The sequence below is a fragment of the Meleagris gallopavo genome, chromosome 13, assembly GCF_905368555.1.
Source record: "Meleagris gallopavo chromosome 13, MGAL_WU_HG_1.1, whole genome shotgun sequence".
Taxonomy (NCBI): Eukaryota; Metazoa; Chordata; class Aves; order Galliformes; family Phasianidae; genus Meleagris; species Meleagris gallopavo.
The window spans coordinates 17,682,600-17,704,037 of NC_139416.1; the positions used below are offsets into that span (position 1 = coordinate 17,682,600).

Sequence of the window (21,438 nt, forward strand, 5' to 3'; positions counted from 1 at the left end):
TTGGAAGGGACCCATATGGGTCATTGAGTCCAAGTTGGACTCAGAGCCATAACTGAGCAGAGAAGCGGTGTGGAAGCATGCAGAGCTGTGCTGTGCTCAGATTTGGGGGCCATAAGCAAGGATTTGAGTTTTCTGCCCGTGCATTCAGGTGTGCATTTGCTTTCCTAGCTGCTAGGCTTCTGCCTCCTCCACAAAACCCATTTTAACCCATCGAAACACACATCCCAACCACCCCACTGACTTACAGATGCTCCCAGCCAACCTGCTCACCAACAGCTCACAACAGCATTTTTTAGCTATGAGCAATTAACCGAAATGAAGTCATCTGGGCTAATTAGAAGTATAATTCAGGGAGCCTTAGGACCTGGGGATAACAGCTCGTTGCGAGGCGCTGATCCGACCCATTGGGCATTTCCATTGCTCCTGCAAACCCTCTGGTGTCTCTGGGGCCATTCTCCACCTAAACATCACTCCAAGGGAAATTAGTGCTGAATAGATGTGGAAAATAACCAAAAAACATAGTCATCTATCTTGCAAGAATTACAGGAAATTAGAGCAAGTGAATTACTCTAAACAAAATTACCCTGCCTCAGAGCACATGTGGTCTGAGAAGAACTTGAAAACCATTCGAGAAGGCTTTGCTTGCTTGCTTTTTATTTTTTTTAGTTTTTGCAAAGCTAATAGATCTTATAATTCTGCACAGCCCTATTGGAAATAGGAAAGAACCTGCCTCGTCCAATTAAGAATTAGAAGTAGAGCAGCACCAGGGAGAAAGACTTCTATTTAAATGACCGACTTTGTTCTCAAGCTCCACAAGATCCTGCTGGACTGGGAATTCTCTCAACATTTGCTGGTAATAGAAGACGCTGGGAGCTCATTGCCAAGCCTTCGGCTTTTCTCCCCTGGGATGCTCTAGCTGCATGCACCTCTTTGCTATTCCCAGCCCTGGTGCACCAGCAACATCTTTAATTTCTTCTTCTGCCCACGCAACCTTGTGCTGTGGGTTTGTGTGGAGGGAAGGGACCTGGCTCTCCTCTGGTTCCAGCCAAACCCTCACTGGGGTGGCTCCAGCAGAATCTGCAGATCCCAAATACGAACAAAAGCCCAGCACCAGGTCAGCATTCAGCATTCAGCATATTTAAGTATTTACTGCTGTCTCAGGAAGCAGGAAATTCCTACCACTATGTGGGAAGCACAAAGTTCAGTCGGACAAACAGCGGTGCTGCCCTAATTTGGGATGGGCAGGGAGCGGACACCAGGAGATTAAATGCTTTTATGTGTGCTCTGTGCATCCCAGGAGGAGGACAGCACAGCTCCCAGCATGTCATCCCAGACCCCTTCAGGCTTCTGCTGGCAAGAGGAGATGCCAAAGCAAGAGCCAGTCAATAGGGAGCACTGGAGGGCAACAACTGCAGCTTTAATGGTTGGGAAGGGGAAAGATGCTCTCTTCTTCCCTGTGCAGACAGCAATCAGCAGGCCATCTAAATTAAGGTTTCTCCAGCCTACAAGGAGCCTTGTGTGAGAATCTTGCGAGTCAGCACAACTGCAGCCGTGGCCTCAGTTTTAAATAGCCCTGCGGTGTGGGCTGCCTCAGCTGTTGGTAAATTTGGGGCTGAAAAAGGAGGTGCTTGCGAGGAGCTGCTGCAGTGACCTCAAAACTCAGCAGCGGTGGTCAGTGCTTTGCAGGATCCCTGTTTCTTGCTCCTTGGCACTGGGTGGCAATGCTGTGAGCGTGACCAGGTGGGACCATGGCAGTTTAGTTGCAGGCAGGAAACTGGACATTGACTACGTGTTGATGAGCAATAAATTGTATCTGGGCATGGATGCAGTGAAACACTGTCCGCCCAGGAAAGTGTTGAGATCCCCATCCCTGGAGGTGCTCTGGAGCTGTGGAGATGTGGCACTGAGCGACTTGGTCAATGGACATGGTGGGATGGGTTGGGATTGGGCTTGGTGATCCTTGAGGTCTTTTCCAACCTGAACAATTCTGATTCTTTGACTGCACTAAAATGATGTCAAAATACACCTGCATGTTCGTGGTGGGAGCTCTAATTCTACGTATGAGGTTCTTACATCAAAGTCCACCTGCCCTCATGAGCCAGCCCTTATCAGACGTGTGTGGCATCTCTGAACCTCCCTTGCCATGCCCAAATTGCAGTGTTGTGCACCACGCACACCTGCAGCATCCATGTGGTTGAGACAGTTTGCGAAGGCACCTACGTGTGGTGTGCGGGCACCGGAGTGTATCTGCATGGGCACAGGGACCTGGCAGCACAGCCAAGTGCATGCAGAATGAAGGGTGCTGGGGTTTGTGTTGCACAGGGAAAGTTTGGAGCAGGATGCTTCCCTTTGCAGGAAGGTTATCTAGACAGGGAGTTCTCTGGCACCAAAATGCTATGGTTGGATAGGAACGATTGTTGGCTTTGATTTGATTCTTCAGCTGTCAGAGGGGGTGTGAGAGGGACTACATTTCCCCCACGCCCTCTCCAGACTTCTCCCCTCTTCCCTAAAGAAAGCCCTCTCCCAAATGAAGGCGTTTGTTATGTCTCGTTGTCTTCTCTGGCACTTGGAAGTGCAAGCTTTTCCCATCTCTCTTCTTGGCATCTGTTCACGCTCTCCAGACCTTTGTTGGTTTTTGCACTGATTCTTGCTCTGAGACTCACTTCAGGACCATGGGAAAGACTTTATGGGGCAGCAGTACGTCTGAGCTGAGGACCACACTGATGATGAAGCACATGTTGGGCTGCACCACGCAACGTCTGACCCAGAGGGATGGGGAGGGAGGGCAAAGTATTTTATAGTGCATTTGTATTCTTCAGACACACAAATCTGCTCTTTGGCATGAGATATGTCATGTATCATAGAATCATAATATCATGGAATGGCCTGGGTTGAAAAGGACCACAGTGATCATGTAGTTCCAACCCTCTGCTATGTGCAGGTCACCAACCAGCAGACCAGGCTGCCCAGAGCCACATCCAGCCTGGCCTTGAATGCCTGCAGGGATGGGGCATCCACAGCCTCCTTGGGCAACCTGTTCCAGTGTGTCGCCAAACCTCTGATGTACATCCGGGGGAGATGTGGGGCAAAACCCCACTGTTCTGAGCTGGGGCTTGGTTGTAAGGAGGGTTATCTGCCATGAGGTCTGGTGGTAGCAGGTGATGTGGGAAGTGATATCAGTCGTTACGTGAAGCATCTCCAGCATAGGAAATGGAGGTGGTCCATGGGGTCCCAAAGCAGAGCCCTGATCCTGAGTCAGGAGATATGCATGGACAGCACGATGTCGCCTTCAGGAAAAGCAAGCTGGGCACAACACCCCCAACTCTGCATCTTTCTTTCCAGCCAGCAGTCCTTTCCCTAAGCTGGAGGCAAGGTGAGAGCACAACGAGGCGAGCAACTTGCACGCAAAGCAGGGCAGCACGAGCTGGTGGCATCTGCAGGGCTGCAGAGCAGCCTCGACGAAGCGGGTGCTCCTACTTGACTCTGCCACTTCGCTGCTGAGATTATTACCAATCGGGTACATTTTTGAAAGCAAACGTGGTTTCAAAACGCCCGCTGATAAGATCTTTCTTGCCCTCAGCGGAGTCATTAATTCAATATGCTGAAATACCATTTTAATTAGTTTGCACGACGGTCCCAAGAGCAATGAAATAATGCTCTTTATTGTGTGAATATGTAGTGCGCCGTGCATAATCCTGTTCTTTATCTCGTCTTCTGTTCTGCCTCACTGGCAAATATTAGTGCATCCTGTCTCCCCGTCGTATCCTTGTGCGAGCGTGCCAGCACTCCCCAGTTAAATGCTCAAAGTTACATTAAAACAATGTTGTAGTCACTGCTGTGGCCAGAAAAATTGAAGTGAACGGCCGCCTTTCATTGCTTATGATGTAGTCAGGTGTTACGATGACCCCAAATTGTGTTAGTAGCATTTATCTTTAGCCTCGTCTTCCTCTCAGCTCTGCTGTGATAGGAACTCTTGGCCGTAGCAGGGCCATGAGTTGCTCCAGGAAAGCAGAGCTGTGTTTACAAACATATTCCACAGCAAACTCGGCTCCAAAGATGGGAGTGGACTACGAGATTTGCTTGTAATGCCCCACAGTGATCATGGAGAGTCTGTGTGCTGTGACCAAAGCGTTGCTTGGGTTCGAGTGGTGGCCTCTTGAGCATTTCCTGGAGCCAGCTCTCATTTTGCAAGCCCAGGCAGGTTGGGTATCAGGAAAAATTTCTTCACATACAGAGCATTGACACATAGGCACAGGATGCCCAGGGAGCTTTGGGGTCACCACTGGGGATGACACAGAACCACGGAGATGTGGCACTGTGGAGGTGGTTATTGGCATGGTGTGATGTGTTGGTTTGGACTGGGTGATCTCAGTAGTCTTTTCCAGCCTTAATGATTCTATGGTATCTATGATTCTATGATATCTATGATTCTGCGGTATCTATGATTCTATGGGCAATGCCATGATGCTTTTTCTCCTCCTAATCTGATCCGTGCTGATGAGTGCAGTGGCAGTTTGCTACTGGTGTTAGTGCAGCATGTCATCCCGTGCTGCTGAAGGAATGCACCAGGCTGTATGGAGAACTGCAGATGGACGTAAATCATCTTCACTGCTCATTTGCAGTCCTGCTTGAGCAGAGGGATTACTGCTGGTAATGTCCTTGGTATGCATTTCTTTAAAGGTTATGTCATGTAATGGATGTCGCAGAAGTGTGGTGCAGCTTCCCTGTCAGATGGGTCCTACTGCACTGAGCTCAGCATTTCATGCTGCTCTTATTCTGTTTTAATTATGGCACCATTCCTTCAACTCCTGGGCACATCCCGTGGGCGCAACCTGACCATCTCAGCACCACCAACCCACACGTCCCAGGGCTGGCCCCTGCAGTCCTCAGCAGCTGAAGCTTGTTCCATGCAAGCAATGAAATTGTGGGGTTTTGTAATTCAGATCTTGAAGGAGATGTGACAGATAAAGCAGCAGAGATGCAGACTCTGCTGAGGTTCCAGAAAAACCCAGGCGTTTCATCTCAGCTAACCCAGCTGCCTCACAGACCTAGACAAAATAGTAAATGTCCAAATATCTTTTCCTGCCTCTTTTTCTTAATGACTCTCTAAAGATCTTTGTAAGTAAGTCCAAACCCTCTAAGCAGTCCCGAATCCTCCTCCATCCTGTTTGGATGCACCTGAGCTCTCCTCCAGCCCTTCTCACTCTTGTATCTGGTTTCCAAAAACGACCATCGAGAGACTTTCTATTTCATAACCTTCCCATCCTTTTCCAGACGACTCTTGCTCAGCCCCACATCCACCCCTCGCATCCCACCAGGTCTGTTGCTCCATTATTTCAGTGCTGGAATTCCAATTTTAAAGTCGGTTTGCCTACATGCTGCCTGCATTTCTGGCTGCTGAGCTTCTGGAGGAGCTGAGGATCGGCGGTGGAAGCAGGCAATGGAAAAAACAGATAAGATCTGCTTTCAAGATGAAGTTTTCAGTCATGAAACGTAGACTTAAAATATCCTCAGTGACCAAAGAGGATTGAGAGGCAGCCCATAGGCTCCTGCAATCGTTGCGTTTCTCATAAGCTCGTCTCGTTTTTCATGGAGTATGGTGAAAAGTTTGGAAATCTGTTGTCCGAAAGCAAAGGCAGAAGAAAACCTTCGGTCTTAAAAAGCAGTTGAGGGCTGAAAACCAATCCCCTCAGTGGTTTCCTTCCATTTGCAGCGCGGAACTCTTCTGGTGGACCTGGCGGAGGTGGGAGCTGTCAAACCCCGCGGGTGTGGGTGCTGCTCTCACACATTGTAAAAAAGCCTCGACATGGAGATAGGCTCTGAAACACCTCCAAGTCAGGGAGGAGCTGCTTGAGCCCGTCCAGCTTTTTGTCTGTGGAAACAAATAACTCCGAAAGAGAACAAACCCGTAATGCGTGGCTGAGCGCGCCAGCGCCGTTATCGTAGGCTGTAATCTGCAAACCACGGTTGTGACTAATGAGTGCATCCCATCGGATAATGGGCCATAAATTAAAAAAAATAAACCACGTCTAAGAGCTTCCAGAGCGCTGCAGAGAAGAGGAAGGAGCAGTAGATGGTGGTGCGAAGGATGGTGTGAATACAGCCCTTGGGGACGCAGCCTGGGGGGAGCAGGGTGGATTGCACCTTGGAGGAGCAATCCAGAGAGATCCTGGCACGAAGGGCTGTTCCTAATCCCAGCAGCTTTTTTTCAGGTGTTTTCTCCCTTTTTTTCCCCCCTCTCGTGCACAGGATGGATGTGGCTTTAACACCTCTGTTGTGTAGGTAGGGATGTGTTCTCTGGGTGTCTTTTTGGACATATGGAACAGCAAAGAAATGCAGTGATGTAACATGGCTGCTCCTAACGAGAACCCTCCAAAATGCTGTTTTTCCAGTGGGATGGCTGCTTTCTAATTAAGTTTATTAAGTAATATCAAAAGCACATGGGACTGGAAATGCCATCGGTTCATCATGAAGCGATTAAGTTTGTTAGAAAGTGAAGAGCCCAGGCAGTGATTTCTCATGGCTGGTGCTGAAAAGATAACATCTACCCCGGCTTATCGGCATGTCTGTCTTGCACAGGGCTCTTTATCCAGCCCATTGCCTTGGCTTTTACCATCAAAGCCTTCCTGCCATTATCCTAGGGATTATTTCTCTGCCAAAATGGCCAGTAATCCCCAGATTCCCTTAACTGAATTGAAGGAGTTACTAGGAATCCGCTTGTGTGCATTATGTTTTTACATGCTGTTATCCTATGCAGATCTTTCCTTTAAAGATGTTGCTGCTTGAACAGATCTGTCCATTTTCAGACTAATCCAACGACAGTACTTGCTCTAATCTCAAAAGTGCTTCTTATGCTGAACCTCTCCCTCCTCTCTGCCTAATCAGGGTTTGGGACCACTTCTTTACCTCCAATCCTTTTCCCAAAGTGCACACATCTGTGTTCTGGGGTGGTGACGGGAACTGGGACCAGCTGCTCCCTCCTGCAAGGGCAGCTTCCAGGGGACCAAGGGCTTTTCCCAGCCCCAGAGCTCCAGGAGAAAACTGGGTAGCAAACCAGGGAGCACCTGGTAACTTCTGGCCTAAGCAAGATTTCCTTCTGCATGCACTAATGACCAGTTCCCACGTGGCTAATGTAAGAGGGGAGAAATCTGTGCCAGAAGGGAAAGAGGAAGGAATTAATTGCCTGTTTTACTCTGATTGAAGGTGGTAGTCAATTGAACCAGAGCAGCAGCTGCTATTTGCATCTCCCATAAGGGATATTCCCCACAGCACCTCTCCAGGCTCTGGGATCCGTGCTGGGCACGGGTCTGCAAGGGAACAGCAAGGAGCAATGACAGTGATGTCCCCACGTGGCTGCCAATGTTCCCATGCCATCCCCATATATGCTCGCTGTCTGCTCCAGATCTCTCTGCAGAAGCAGCTCCTGCAAACGTCTGTCCTTGCAATCAGGCTCTGCTTTTATTTATTTGTTGTACACAGCATCTCCGTGTCCAGAAGCCTCTTGTTTCACAGATGCCATTTGGCTTAATTGCTTTCTATTTCCACACCTCTGCACTGCTGGCAGCCAGCTCCTTTCCCCCAGAGCCCTTGTGCCTCTCAGCATCGCTTGAGGGAAGCTTCTGCCTTTTTCCTCCTACAGTCCCCACTGCCTCTGTGCACACTTCATAGGAGTGGTTCCCAGTCTGCAATTCCTCCACCTCGTGCACAAACCCTTCCTTACTCTCATATCTCCTGCTTTGCATCCAGGGAGGGAAGCAAGCAAGAGAGCAAGAACTGTGCAAACTGACTTGCGGGATGCAAACCGAATGACTTTCCTTGGATTTGTTTTTGCTTGGGTACCCACGTGGTGGGTTTGCTACCCTCATTATGGGCAGCAGATGAGCTCAAGGTGCTGATATTTCGCCTTGGGCAGCCCCTGCCCCTCTGCATTCTCCTGTGTCTATGCAATGACCCAGTGGTGCCTTTACATTTTCAGGGATGAGGGTGAACCTAAAGCATCCGCTTAATGCCAGCTACGTGCTTGAGTATTCTCCCAAGTGAGGCTTTACGTTATGAATTCTGAGGCTGCTGAAGCTAAAAGCACATTTTCTAACCTCTAATCTGCTGTGCCTGCCTTGCTTTCCCATTTCTGCATTGCTTTTGTGCCAGGAAAACTTTTTAACTGAAGTCTCAGCTGGTGCAGCCATAGACACACTCCATGCCATGAGAGTTTTGTGCTTGTCTGTGCTCGGAGGAAAAAGGGAGCAGGGAGAATGGGAATAAAATGCGGATCAGATGATGCAAGCCTATAACCCGACCTGGGACGTCACCCACAGACTATTTACTTCAAAGATTCACTCTTTGCCATGGTAACTGGGAGCTGAAGGCACATGCTGTACAGAGCACAGTGCCCTGCTAAAGCCATTCCACGGCCGCCGGGCTCTGCTTATGGCACCCTGCCTCCGGGGGGGCTGCGCTGTGCATCTTTCCATAGGAAACTTGCCTCTGGGACCCAGCTTTTGCTCTGAGTTTTATGCAATTGCACAATCCTGGGGCTGCTCCTCCACTTTAGGAGGATTATGAATTTCTTTCTTTTTTTTTTTTTTTCTCCCTTTTGAGCCCAACTGCTGTGATTCAGCATTGCTGTCACCACCAGCAGCACTGTGCTCGTGGCCCATGGTGAGCAACGTGGGCATCCTTGGGTGGGCTGAAGGGATGCAGGGGGGAGCATCACTTTAGAATCATAGAATCATAGAATGATTTGAGTTAGAAGAGATCTTTAAAGGCCATCATCTGGTCCCACACCCCTGCAATGAACAGGTACATGGCTCCACCAGGGTGCTCAGATCCTCAGTTTTCCGAGAGGGGAGCACTACTTTGGGAGGAGAGAGAAGTGCATCATCTAGGGATGCGGTAGCATCACATTCAAATGGGGAAGCAATCACTTAGAGAAGGGGAAGCGTGATGTTGGGAGTGGGGAGCATCACTTTGAGAAGGGAAGCATCAGTTTGGAAGAGGGGAGCATCACTTTGGGACAGGGAGCTTAAATTTGGGAAGAAAGCATCCATTTGAGGGAGGGAAGCATCACTCTGGGGGGTGGAACGCTTACCTTGTGCACAGGTTGCAGGTTTGGCCAGCTCCACCTGCAGTGCAGCAGGAGATGCTGTCACAGCCCTGGCTGCAGCTGGAGGAGCAGGTAGCAAATATCCCATCCTGGCACTCTCCCAGTGAGACCACACTTATGATTAATGAGCTTATAAAGAGGAGCTTCCCCTTCCTCCCAGCAGCAGTTATGGTCGGACCACAGCTGTCATCCCACATCCACACATCTTCCTGCTGCCCACCCAGCTCCTGCAGGCACAGGCATCCAATGCAAAGGAAAAGGGAGGCAATGATGCACCCCAATAATGCAAAACTTCCACAGGTTGGGCATTATTTCTGCATTTAATATGAGAGGGATGATCGCTCTCGAATCTTTTTCTTTAATTATTATATTAAAAAAAAGAAAGAAAAAAGGACACTTGGCAGAGCCCAAAGAGCTGTTCTTCATTTAGCAAACAGAGCATGTGGCTGTTTGTGTAGATATTATTCCTCTGGAAACGCTGCTTTCAGTTAATCACTCTGTAACTTGTATTGGATTCTGTGTTTATGTATCAGCCAAAGCCTCTTTCTGGGCCTTTATGACATAATTTTGAAGTGTTGAAAAATCAGCTTATTCTCTGCCTTCACGGTCTGATATTTTGAAGCATTTTTTTCCCCTGTGAAGAAAATCCTCATAAACCACCTCATTCTTCAAGTGAAAGAACAGCTGAAAAAAGAGAGAGAAAGGGAGTGTTCTGGCTCGTGCATGGCGTGGCAGCATCCCTCCCCTCCGATAAGCAGGAGGCAGCCAGCTGCTGGATGCTATTAGAGCTGCTGGGGGAGCCTATGCCCAAATCACTGCTGCAGACTGGGGCAGGTAGAGAGATGGGCAGAAATAAAGTATTCATTTCCTAAGGAGATGCTGTGCCCTGTTCCCAGATGTAACGCCTTTGTGCTCAGTGTTGCAGGACCCGGAGCTGCTGCAGAACAGCAATGCGTCCTATCCCCATGGACAGAGCAAAGAGCATCTCCTGTCTCACCACTTCACCCATATTGTGGAATCACAGAATCATTCAAGTTGGAAAAGACCTCTACGATCCCCAAGCCCAACCCCAAGCCACCCCACCATGCCCATCACCACGTCCCTCAGTGCCACATCTCCACAGTTCTCCAACACCTCCGTGTCCCCAAGGGCTGTCCCCATTTTGCATCACCCAGTGTCCTGACGTTGCCCACGTGTCCCCATGGCCTTCTGGGGCCATCAAAGGAGGGGTTACCAAGAGCTGAGCCCCATGGAATGATGGCCAACAACACTGAAGAGAGACATCTGTTAGCACAGCCAGAGCCCAGGGTTTGGGTTTTCGTAGTAAAAGGGCTTTAGAAAAACAAATGGGAAATAGAAATGTTTCCATTACTGCTTCGTTTTCATTAAAATAGTTTTGAAGAGTACATAGGCAGCTTTAGTGACATAAACACATCGGCTCTGGGCTGCTGTGCCAGAAGAAGAGAGTGAAAATGATTATTAGAATAGGACAACTATGGGAAAAATGTCGAGAAAAAACTTCTTACCGCTTTGGATGGCTTTCTGCTTTGCAGAACTTAAAATGCTTTTCCTTCTGTTGGGTGAGATGTGCTTTTAGGGGAATTGCTGACATTTTCCCCTGCTTTTGCCCTTTTTTTTTTGCGGTAGCAGGGGGGCTGGCAAGAGGATTCGAGGAACCTCCTCACTTCCACAAGGTTTTCATATTTCGTTTTTTCCACTATGCAACCTTTTAAAAATTCTTCCGACATGAGAAATATGACAATGTTTCATATTTCCTTGGCCCATCTGCGCCCTTTCTGGAGCTTGAGCTGCTGCTTCAAAGCCACAAATGAAACATAAAGAATTTGCTACCAGAAACGATGGAAAACTCATCCTGCTCCGCGAGGATTGCTCGGGCAGATCCAGTGGCAGAAAGAGGGAGGAAAATAAAAAGGGAGGATAACGCTACACTCCAATGAGTACGCAGAGCGTGAAGGCATGAAGGCAAGTGGGGAAAAGAAAAAGTTAGACGAGGTTTATGAGCATTTCAAGAAAGGTCATTTTTTACTGAGTTTCCTCCCAAGAAAGCCTGAAATTCAAGAGGTTGACCAAGAATGAGCAGGCGGAGAAAATGCCTTTTGTCTGGTTCTGCTGGGCAGAAAAACAAAATGTCAAAGCTGTAGCATAGAGGTGTTGACAAATACTATGCATTTTTAATTTCCTGCAATTTTATTATTTTTTCTGTTGCTGTCTGGAGATAGGAGCTGAAGCGAGGACTTTGTTTGAGCGTGGTGGGGATGTGGTTATGGATGAGGTCCTCCGTGCTGTGATTTGGGCCTATCTCAAGATGTCATAAATTAGAGACAACACCCGCAGTCAGGCAAGTTCAGCCCAGTTGGGGTTGGGTTTATTTATTGGAGAGAAAAAGCGGGGAGCACTTTCCTGGGATGGACGAGAAGAGTGTGAGTGGCTCCAACTCCAAGAAACCCTTGGAATCATAGAATCAGTCGTTCATGTTGGGAAAGACCTCCAAGATCACCAAGCCCAACCCCAACACATCTCACCATTCCCATAACTGCGTCCCTCAGAGTCACATCTCCATGGTTCTGGGACACCTCCAGGGACAACTCCCACCACCCCCTGGGCAGCCTGTGCTGCTGCCCAACCACTCTCCGGGAGAAGAAATTTAGGGATCCTCTTGAAGTTCTTGGAGGTCTTTTCCAGTCTTAATGATACTGCGATTCTAAGGGCATGAAACCAAGTTCCAACCCTGTATCATCATGCGTTTATTCCCACCAGCCCCATGAGCAGAAAACCAGGTTTCCCACAGCTCCCGCTCAGTTTCCCGTTGGCTGTAGTTCAGTTCCTGCATAGGAAGGGGATGATCCTCTGTGATCTCTCCTCTCCCTGACACCTCGTAAATCCAGTGCCTGCTCCAGAGGCTTCTTGCAGGGTGTTGGGGCTGTTGGGTTGCTGACTTTCCCGTCCTCACACTCGCCAGCACATTCGTGGCATTCTGGATGCATAACAGCGTTGCGTTGGACAGGGCTTTCATTAGTTTCCAGAATGCTTTCGTATACAAAAAGGGCCAAATCTGCTCTTAATTACCTTGCTTTCATTTTCCTGGGGCTAATTTAGGCTGTGGCTCGCAGGGCTGAAGCTGGCACTCTGAGCATCGCTTTGCTGCACATATTGGGGCACTTTTTTGTCTCTTTAATAACACTGGCAGTATATTCACGTGTATCTGTGCAGTCAGTAGGTTATAAAGTAGCGCCGACCTGTAGAACTTTGGGATTCTCACTGGACAGAAAACTGTCCAACTGTATAAAAGTGAGAGGTTCTGTAACTTCTGCCTTTTTCAGATCTTTTTCATGGAGGAACACAGAAGTCAGAAGGTCAAACCCATAAACACTTTAAATGAAGAGCTCAGGGGTGGAAATCCTTCCTCCGGAGGCTCTGGGTGCTTTGTTGAAGGCCCTCATTCTGGGAATTACCATGTCCTTGAAAGCAAAACAATAAGAATCTGTACTGACTCATTCTTGGTCCCCAAATTTGAGTTCCCGCTCGTGCACAGGTTCCATTCTCTTTCCTATTTTTTTATTGCCAACGATCACAATTTGCACGTTAATATAATATTATGATAATGTGGCAGCAGAAAAAGCTGGATAAGGCATAGGAAAGTTCCTCTGTCTCCTGTTTCCACTATTCATGGAAGGAGGGCAGCAGGATGGAGCCCGTGGGCTGGGATGGGATATATCCCAAGTCAGGGCTTGGGCATGCACGAGTTCATTTTGAATCAAAATGATGTAATTGCGAAGTGCAAAGGTGATGTCAGAGCGTGCCAAAGGGATGGAGGCTGGGAGTGAAAATCAAGTGATGCAACCGCGTTTAATTTTTTTTTAATATATATATATTTTTTTCTCGGTCTAATTATTTTTGAGTCAGTATCACTTTGTTGTTCAAACCCTGACTCATGACTTCTGCATGCTGGAGGCTGGCAAGGCTGGATGCAGTACAAGAATGCTGGACTCCAAGAACGCTTGGCAGAGCGTGCCATTTCCAAAAAAAAAAAAAAAAAAAAAAAGAAAAGAAAAAATTGAAGAAAAAAAAAAAAGTAGTTAATTCCCTTCTGTTTTCTGTGGTTTTTAATGCTCTGCTGCCTCATTCCTGTGCATTGTGTAGGTGTGCTACGGATCCAAATTGCCTCCCAGCAATCAGCCATGTTAAAATTCCTCCTTGACATGGGGTTGCTGGAGCTGCTCCATGCCCCGCGTGCTGCAGCTTGCACCGAAGCCCTCAGGGCAGGGGAATTGGAGCAGGTGGGACTGGAAACCACAGCCAGGCTGGGTGATGCACGCGGGGCCGCAGGCTGTTGGAAGGCTGGGCAGCAGCAGGATGCAAAGGAGCGGTTTGGCAGCCAGCCATTGCTGCTGGCTGCTCACACGCTTGTTGCAGTCACCTGCCCTGCGAGTGTGGTTTTTGCAGGTTTGGCAAGGAGTGTTGGGGTCACCATCCCTGGAGGTGTCCCAGAACCATGGAGACGTGGCCCTGATGGACATGGTTATGGGCACAGTAGGATGGGTTGGGAATGGGCTTGGGGATCTTGGACGTCTTCTCCAATCTGAGTGATTCTGTGGTTCTGCGATTAAGGAATGTGGGTCCCGGATCCTCGTTGCATGAGGATCCCTGATTGGGAAACCAACCGGCCTTCATTTTCCTTTCCAAACTTAGACATCAACTGCATTTCTTTAAAAACCAAACATTCTGTCCTTGCACTGTTTTCAAGCACTGGCTTCTCCCCTATTGTCAGTATGTGTCAAGGAGAGAAAACTGCAAACCAAACCTTAAAAAAATATCCCAGAGATGGCTTTATTGCTGGCTGGCTTTCCACTGCGTGCTCCGTCCAATCTGGCAGGATGGGGAGGATCCGTTTGGGACCTATGGATGTAGGCGAGCGCTGGAACAAGGAGAAGACCTGAAAATCTGGCTGTGGTGGGAGGGGAGCAGAGTTTGGGGCATAGATGGACTCTATTGCCCTGAAGCCTCCTAAAAATGGACAAAGATGCCACTTCTAGAAAGCCCCCAGTTCCCTTTGCGGTTAATCAGCCAATAAATTACCCCCTCTCCCTCTGCAGTTGGTGAGCAACTGATCACGTGTCCTTGAAAGAGACATTTTCTCCACTTTGCTGGAAGGTTTCTCTTTTACGTTTTGGGCCAGCTGCACAAAATGCCTTTTTTTCCCTTTTTTTCCCCTCTCCATTTCCCCAGCTTTAACTCAATTCCTGTAGTGGGCGACAGTAGCCAAAGGGTTTTAGATAAAGTTGTACCACCAGCAGGCCAGGAGCCAAGCATTTGGTGCCAAGCTCTGTACAAACAGAGCAGGAGATCTGAACTACTGCTGCTGCATAATGGAAATGGCCCGTGTTGGCCAACAATCTGCGCATGAATCACGCTCTGGCAAAACGCGCTCTAACTATAGGTGTCAGCTAGAGTCAGGCCCTTAAAGCTATTTTAACACGGTCCTTTTAGTGTAATTTCCTTTGTTTTTAATGATAGGAGTCATTAAAAAGCTGATTAAAAAAAAAAAAAAAAAAAGGATGGTGAATGTTAGCAGAGCCTGAGCACAGCAAGTGATTGGGGCTGGCTGTCATTGTGTTGAATCCCATCCCATTCTTGGCCACACTGAACTCTTACATGGTCAGGAGGAATTTGCTGCCAGAGGTGTCCCTCAAGAAGCTTTGGGTGTCGGTGACCATCATAGCCACGCTCTTGAAGACAAGATCTCCATTGCCAGAGCACTCCATGGTGTAGTACGGGAGGATCTTGCCCTCACCAACACATGGAAGGATTGGCCAAGGCGTGGAGGTGGTGGAGCCCGGCTCCTCCTGCTCCAGAAGGTTGTTGTTGCTTGGTGGGGTTGGGAGGATGGATTTTCTACAAGGGAGTGAAGGAAAATCTCTGAGGATGGTGGCAAAGCTGGGTTTCTCCCAACAGCTGGTAGTCAGCAAGCTCCTACACATGCTTTATTATTTCTGCTGGGTAACTTCCAGCATTTTGCTCAGATTTCATTTCTGGCCTGGGAACATTATTGTTGAAATGCTTTTGTCTGGCTCAGGCCACTTCAATACCATCCCAGAGCATCTCCCCACAACAGAGGCCACTAAATGCCTCCTCCTCGCTTCAGAAACCATGTGCACAGTGGCTGTTGGGTTTCTAGGAAGCTCCCACGTCCTTTCTCTTTTTCATCCCTGTTGATGCAGGCTGGAGTCCATCCATGGGACAACTGGGGAAGCCAGACACCAAGACTCTCCCGAGCAGCATGAATAATGCTGCAAGAAGGAGATCCCCGGGAATGTCCTTATGGGACATTCCAAGTGGCCAATGTCTGCAGAGGATTTGATCTGCTCCCGGTGCTGTGCTCGGTTTGGCCAAGGCATTATTGCCATACTAAAATTCTGCTTGTTCAAAGCAAGGGCATTGGTCTTGCTGGGACTGTTGTTGTGTCTGAGAGGCACCAGGAGCCTTCAGTTTTGGATCTCTTCTTTTAATTGCTGGTGGGGCTGTGGTCAACATCTGGGTCTCATATCTGTGCTTACTACAGACTCATTCGGAGCGATGTTTGTGGCAAATTAAGTCATCTGGCATCCTCCCTTAGAGCAGAAGATGCTTTCCTGCAGAAAGAAGAGGCTGTTTGGTTTGCAGCACTTGCACAGTGCGTGTCCCGCATCTCGCTTGGTCTTTGCATCTATTTGGCTGCAAGAAGATGTTAAAAAAAGCAAGCTGTGTTGATTTCAGCATTGTGCAAAAGTATTTTCCCATCATTCTCAGTCAAAAAGCATGATTTAATTAACATTTTTATATGTTTATTATTTAAGAAAGCATGTGCTGCTGGGTTTGGGGATTTTATTTTTTTTTACCCAACTCGTGTTTGTTATGAAATAGATGAGTCATGCTCTACTGTATAGGCGGAGGGAAGGGGCCAGGGGATGGATAGGGAGAACCCATCATCTCTGCCTCCCAGATTGGTGTCCACGTATTAAATAAGGCAGGAAGAGACTTAAATCCCCCCCCTCCTTGCCAACTCACATTAGCTCTCAAGCAAAGCAAGATTTGCATTTCATGTGGCTGTGCTACAAGTGCAAGCTGGATGTGTGTGATGCTTTCTCCCGTGGTTATGTGTGAGGCTGTGCTTGGGGGTTAGGGCTTTGAAATCACTGCCTGCTGATATTAGCAAGGGAACTGCTGGGAGCTACTTGTCTTCAACCCAAACCAGTGGGAGAAACCCAAAATTGTGCCGAGCGTTGTGGATGCCCCATCCTTGGAGGAGCCCAAGGCCAAGTTGGATGAGGCCATGGGCATCCAGTGGAAGGCAACCAGCCCATGGCAGGGGGTTGGAGCTTGAGGATCTTTGAGGTCCCTTCCAACCCAACCATCCCATGATTCATTCTGTGTATCTGTGATGTGACTGACCATTTGGGACCACCTTCCCTGCAAGACTCTGCCCAGGGAGGGAGGTGCTCGTAGGGAGCAACCCTCCGCACGCTCTGCTGTTATGGGACAGGGCCAGAGACTGTTATTTTGCTGTGTCTAGCATAAAAAATATAGCCAAGTCGTTTTTAGCCCTTTAAGCACAGGATCACCCTCACACCCGCGCTTCAGGCTCTCCTGCGCCAGTGCTGGAGACTTTTCTCATTGTAAAAAGTAAACATGTGCTTTAGGACTCTGAAAACAGATAAAGAAAGATCCCTCCCTGAAGGAGAAGGATAAACATAGCTAAAATGTTATCGTTCATGCAACTGCACTCTGGGTGCTGGATGTGGCCACAACTGCAGCAGCTCCTTCCTTTGCACGGGAAAGTGCTGGAGAGCTGTGCTGGGCCCAGCTGGAGCAGAAAGCAGCTTTGTTTAGCATCCTTTGCCCTTATCAGCATAAACAGAGCCCTCCTCTTCTGGGGGGGGTCCCGATGACCACACAGCCACCAGTTCCCACCCTGCTGATGATGGCAAGGCTGTGTTGGCAACCCCCGGTCCTGTCAGCTCCCATGGCCCCAACAGCACGATGGGGTGTTAGGACCCCCAGTCCCCATTTCTTGTCCTTCTGTGGCTGGGCTAGAATCCAGCAGGTCCCAAAAAGGGGCTGCGGTGGGCGGGCACCCAGTGGTGCGCAGTGCACAGGGATGTGCCCATCTCCCCCAGCTGGGGCAGCATTACTCCTTCAGCTCTGCAGGAAAGCTGCTCGTGGGCTTGCTCTCTTCCAGCAGAAGTTGTAGGAAGCAGGAGGAGGTGGATATATATATCTACATATAAAATTATAGAAATAATTGCCCCCAGAAGGCTCTTGTGGAGGGGCCGGGGGCTGGCAGCGGTGCACGGCCTCTCCGCGTCCCTCCCCGGGGCTAAAGATAGCCGTGTCTGCAGCTGAGCTGTGAATCAGCCACAAAAAATGTGGGTCACCTCCTGTGCGAAGAAATGAACATTCGGAGACTCATCCGCTCCTGACCTCATTTTGCTGGGTATGAATCAGGCCTCCAACCCGACGGACCCCACAGCTGCTCCTGCAACAGCAGCTCCACGCTCCGACCCGGCGCACAGCAGGCCTTTATTAAAAGCTATTTGGGGATGGTTTTCTCGTTAGGGCGAGAAGGTGTTAATTGGGTGAGAGCGCAGGCGCAGAGATTTTGCCTCATTTCCAGGCGGCAGAGTGCTCAGAGCTGACAGCGAAATGGTTAAACCCCGTGTTCCCACCCCATGTGCATGCACACACATGCAAGCCCCTCACCCACACATATGTTGCATGCATGCATGGCTGCAGCATCCGCATATGCAGGAACTCTGCATGCAAAAAATGGACATGGCACACACAGACACTGCTGCACACTGTACAGAGGGAAACACCGCTGTTTGCAACCATGGGTGCACAACCACATGCACCCAGGAAGAGCTGCACATGGGCTTATGTAGTTTTGCTCTCTTTTTTTTTTTTCCCCCTATCCTACTGTTGCAAAACTCACTCCCGTTTCTCTTTGTCCAAGGAAAACCTGACATGGACTCCAAAGCAGTGAGAAGTGTAGGGAGAAATCTTTGGGCTGGCACCCAGAGTGCTGGGCACTGTCCTTGCAGCTGTCCCATGTGTCAAGCATGCTGCTGGCGGGTCTGTGTTCTGTGCCTGCACCTTGCACACCCCTCCTCTCACCCAGAAACCCTATTGCTTTTGCAGAAAGTTCTCCGTCCCTACTCACGCCAGCAAGGAGGCAATGGCAGCGGTGACAGTGCCCGCGGGTGACATAGAGTGGGTGACTGCGGGGTGACAGCTTCATGCACCAAACCCCGCTCAGCTCCTTCTGTCTGAGCCGCCTTTAAACAAAACCACTCCGTCTCCACGGGGGGAAATCTCACCCCGAAGGTGGAAAGGCTCCTTCCTCTCTGCATCCGCCTGCACTAAAGGTCCCGCGCAGCACAGCAGCACTGTGCCCTGGGTGCAGCCGGACGGAGCACACTGCTCTGCAGAGCTCCAAACAACGCTCCCGGGTCCAGGCTGGGACACGAATCCCAGTCTCTGTTCCCGTTTGGGATTTGTTACCCCGCGGGGCTTCGTCTTGCAAAAGCCCGGAGTCAGGAAATAGTTAAGTGCTAGAGTATTTTGATTAGCAGAGCCTTAAAGTCAGTAAAAGACAGTCAGAGAGAACTATCAGGAGCATGCTAATGAAGTGAAGTCATCAGCAGACACCAGGGAAGGATTCATGCCTGCTCCACGCCGCGCCGGACCGCCGGGCTGCAGGAACGCGCGGGCAGGTGGACGGGGGCTGACGGCGAGGGGCTCCCCTGGATATCGCCGGAGCCTGATGGCATTTCCAGCCCCGCCGGAGCCACGGGAAGACTGGAGATAGCGCAGAGAGAGGCTGGGAAGGCAGCACAGGGCTGCTTCCGACTCGCGGGGAAAGGTGAGGGAACACTGTTGGAAAATCCATTTGGTTTTGCCGTGTTGCGGTTGGATTGGGGAAATGCTGGGGGTGGGGTGAGGGGACTGTTTGGGCTTTTTCGGTGGCAGTGGTGGTTGGAAGGGGCCGCGTTCTGCATTCACTCTGACTGCACCCACAGGGCTTCCCCCGGTGCCAGGAGCTCGAGGTGTCCTCGGCACTAGGAATGCCCTGGCCCTATGCATGCACCTGGGGCAGCTCCTGCCCTGGGGACACCAAGCGGAACACAGAAGCCACTCTGTCATTTGGGGGATTCCCACCCCCTCTCTGAAAACCCGTGGGCGATTTTAAGAGCGTTTAAGAATATTCGTTGGGTTTGGGGCACCGTGCAGAACTGTTCTCATCCTTTCTCATTTCGCGCTATGGGCGCGCAGGCTCTACCTCTTCTGTACAAACGGCTTTCGTGGAATCCTTTAGAAACTTAGGACGGAGTTTGAGTCAGGCAGCTGCCTCAGGGCTGAAGGCAGTAACTCTTCCCCAGACAAATCCACGCTGGAGCCGATGACGCGACGAAGCTGTTTAATTTACAAAAAGGCACACGGTGAAAACAGGCATTTTTGTTGGTGGTAAATGAAAGAAAAACACGCAGAAGAGGTTTTGTTCCCAACCAGATGGGATTAACCCATTCAAGATGAGGAGCTCCTGCGATGCGCGCGGGGAGTACTGGTGAGGACCGTATCGCTTTGCAGTGCTGATGGCTCAGCCCCGCGCGCGCACGGATCCTCAGCCACTCTCCAGGTCGGTCCCCAAATTTGGTGCTTTCTGCCCCAAAATAGTTTTAATTTTCCTATCGCAGCGATGTCCAAGCTTGTGACACTGAGAATGTGCTTGGCTGCTGGGGACACCCGGCTTCTGGGCTGATGTAGATTCCCGCAATACGCTCGTTTCAAGTAACGCTTCCTTAAATAAAACCCTTCGATTTTATCCATATGGAGGTTAGCATTATCTCAGTGCTGTAATGTCAACGTGGGATCTTTTGGGCCTAGGGACTCCCAGCGGGATTGGTGACACGATTCCTTTTTAATCTTACATCAGAACCAGCGCGCTTCCTTCTCTACCGCTCTAAAATCATAAGGAGGGTCATCTGAAAAGCGACAGCTCTCTGTTTGCACATCCCATGATCTCCCATGATCTCCCTGTGTGCCCCTGCCCTGCTCTGCACGGTGCCATGGGACTGGCATCCAGGTGGGATTTTTCCTAGGGGAGCATATAGGATGTGCAGCTCCATCCCCACAGCATGGAGAATCCTCATGCATCGCTGCTGCACCCAGACACGTCGCAGGGAGCGAGGTGTTGTGAGCTTGTCTGTAATTAAAGGAGAGGAAAATTAGAGAAAAATGAGGGGTCTTACAGGATGTCTTTCTTTCTTCTCTCCCTTGTCCTGTCTGCGGGAGGTGTGTGCAGGCATCCCATGGCAGGATGCTGGTTGTGGGCAGATATGGGCAAACTAGTGACCCCTTGGAGATGTTTCCTGGGAGCAGGAATGCACTTCTGTACAATCCGCCGGTCTGCCCCCCACTCTCAGGGTGACATTTGCTGAGTACACCCCAAAGCACACATGTTTAAAGCAATGATTTGCACTGGGCACCGCAGGAGAATGGTGGTTTGCTGCGAGGCGATGGGGTGCCAGCAGAGCTTGGGGTTGGGGGTGCTCCTCAGGGCTGGGATGGAGCTCAACCCACCCAGGATATGGCTTTAGGGGTCTCTGGAGCCCTCCGTGGCCAGCAGATGTGCCCGGAGTTGTTCTGCTGCTCTGATTTTTGCTGTGGTTTCGGTGCGCTGCGCTCAGGATCGAAGCACCCAGCGACCCAAAAGTCCTTTAGCAGAGCTGCCGTAGATCCCATGGAATGAAACACCCTGGAATCACCCGCCGTCCTCTTTGGCTGCCCATCCTTGGAGGAGAAAGGTGTTAAAGGGCCAGTGGCCCACTACTAAGCAACAGTTACCAACAACCTTAAGCAAATAAAATATGTGAGATTATGAAAACAGGGGAACTGCAGCTGATTCCCAGCATCTCTGCAGTGTGAGTCAGTAGTGCACGTCTGCTGCTCCCTGCTCGTTCCTAGATGACAGCATCCACACATCAAATCCGCTGGCCCTTGGAGATCAGACATCCCCTAATATTTATGGTGGTTTCAGATAGCATGCATTTCTCTGGCTGCTAGATAACACCAGCAAGGAGCTGGGATTTACATGTTTCTGTTCTGAAGGGGTTTTGTTTTGCTTTTTTTTTTTTAAATAAGGCTCGGTTGTAGGGTGGTTCAAACACCGTGTGTTGTTCCTATGTGCATTTTGGCACAGCTCGTGCCGTCCCATTGCAAGACAGCTCACCAAACCCTGACCCCACACCAGCTGACAGAGAGAAATCATTCATCAATGA

The 21,438-nt window shown here is 49.7% G+C and overlaps 1 protein-coding gene across 9 annotated transcripts in view; it reads left to right on the forward strand.

Moving 5' to 3' along the window:
* The window catches only part of ZNF469 (zinc finger protein 469), a 155,637-nt gene that overhangs the window by 85,796 nt on the left and 48,403 nt on the right, over positions 1-21,438 (forward strand). For 6 of the 9 annotated variants that reach the window (XM_085234863.1, XM_085234858.1, XM_085234866.1 and 3 more), the window contains exon 1: positions 18,554-19,022. The exons of the other annotated variants lie outside the window; for them this stretch is intronic. The gene's annotated coding sequence lies outside the window, so the exon portion shown is untranslated. Of the gene's footprint in view, positions 1-18,553; positions 19,023-21,438 lie in introns of those variants that run through there. 9 annotated transcript variants of the gene reach the window in all.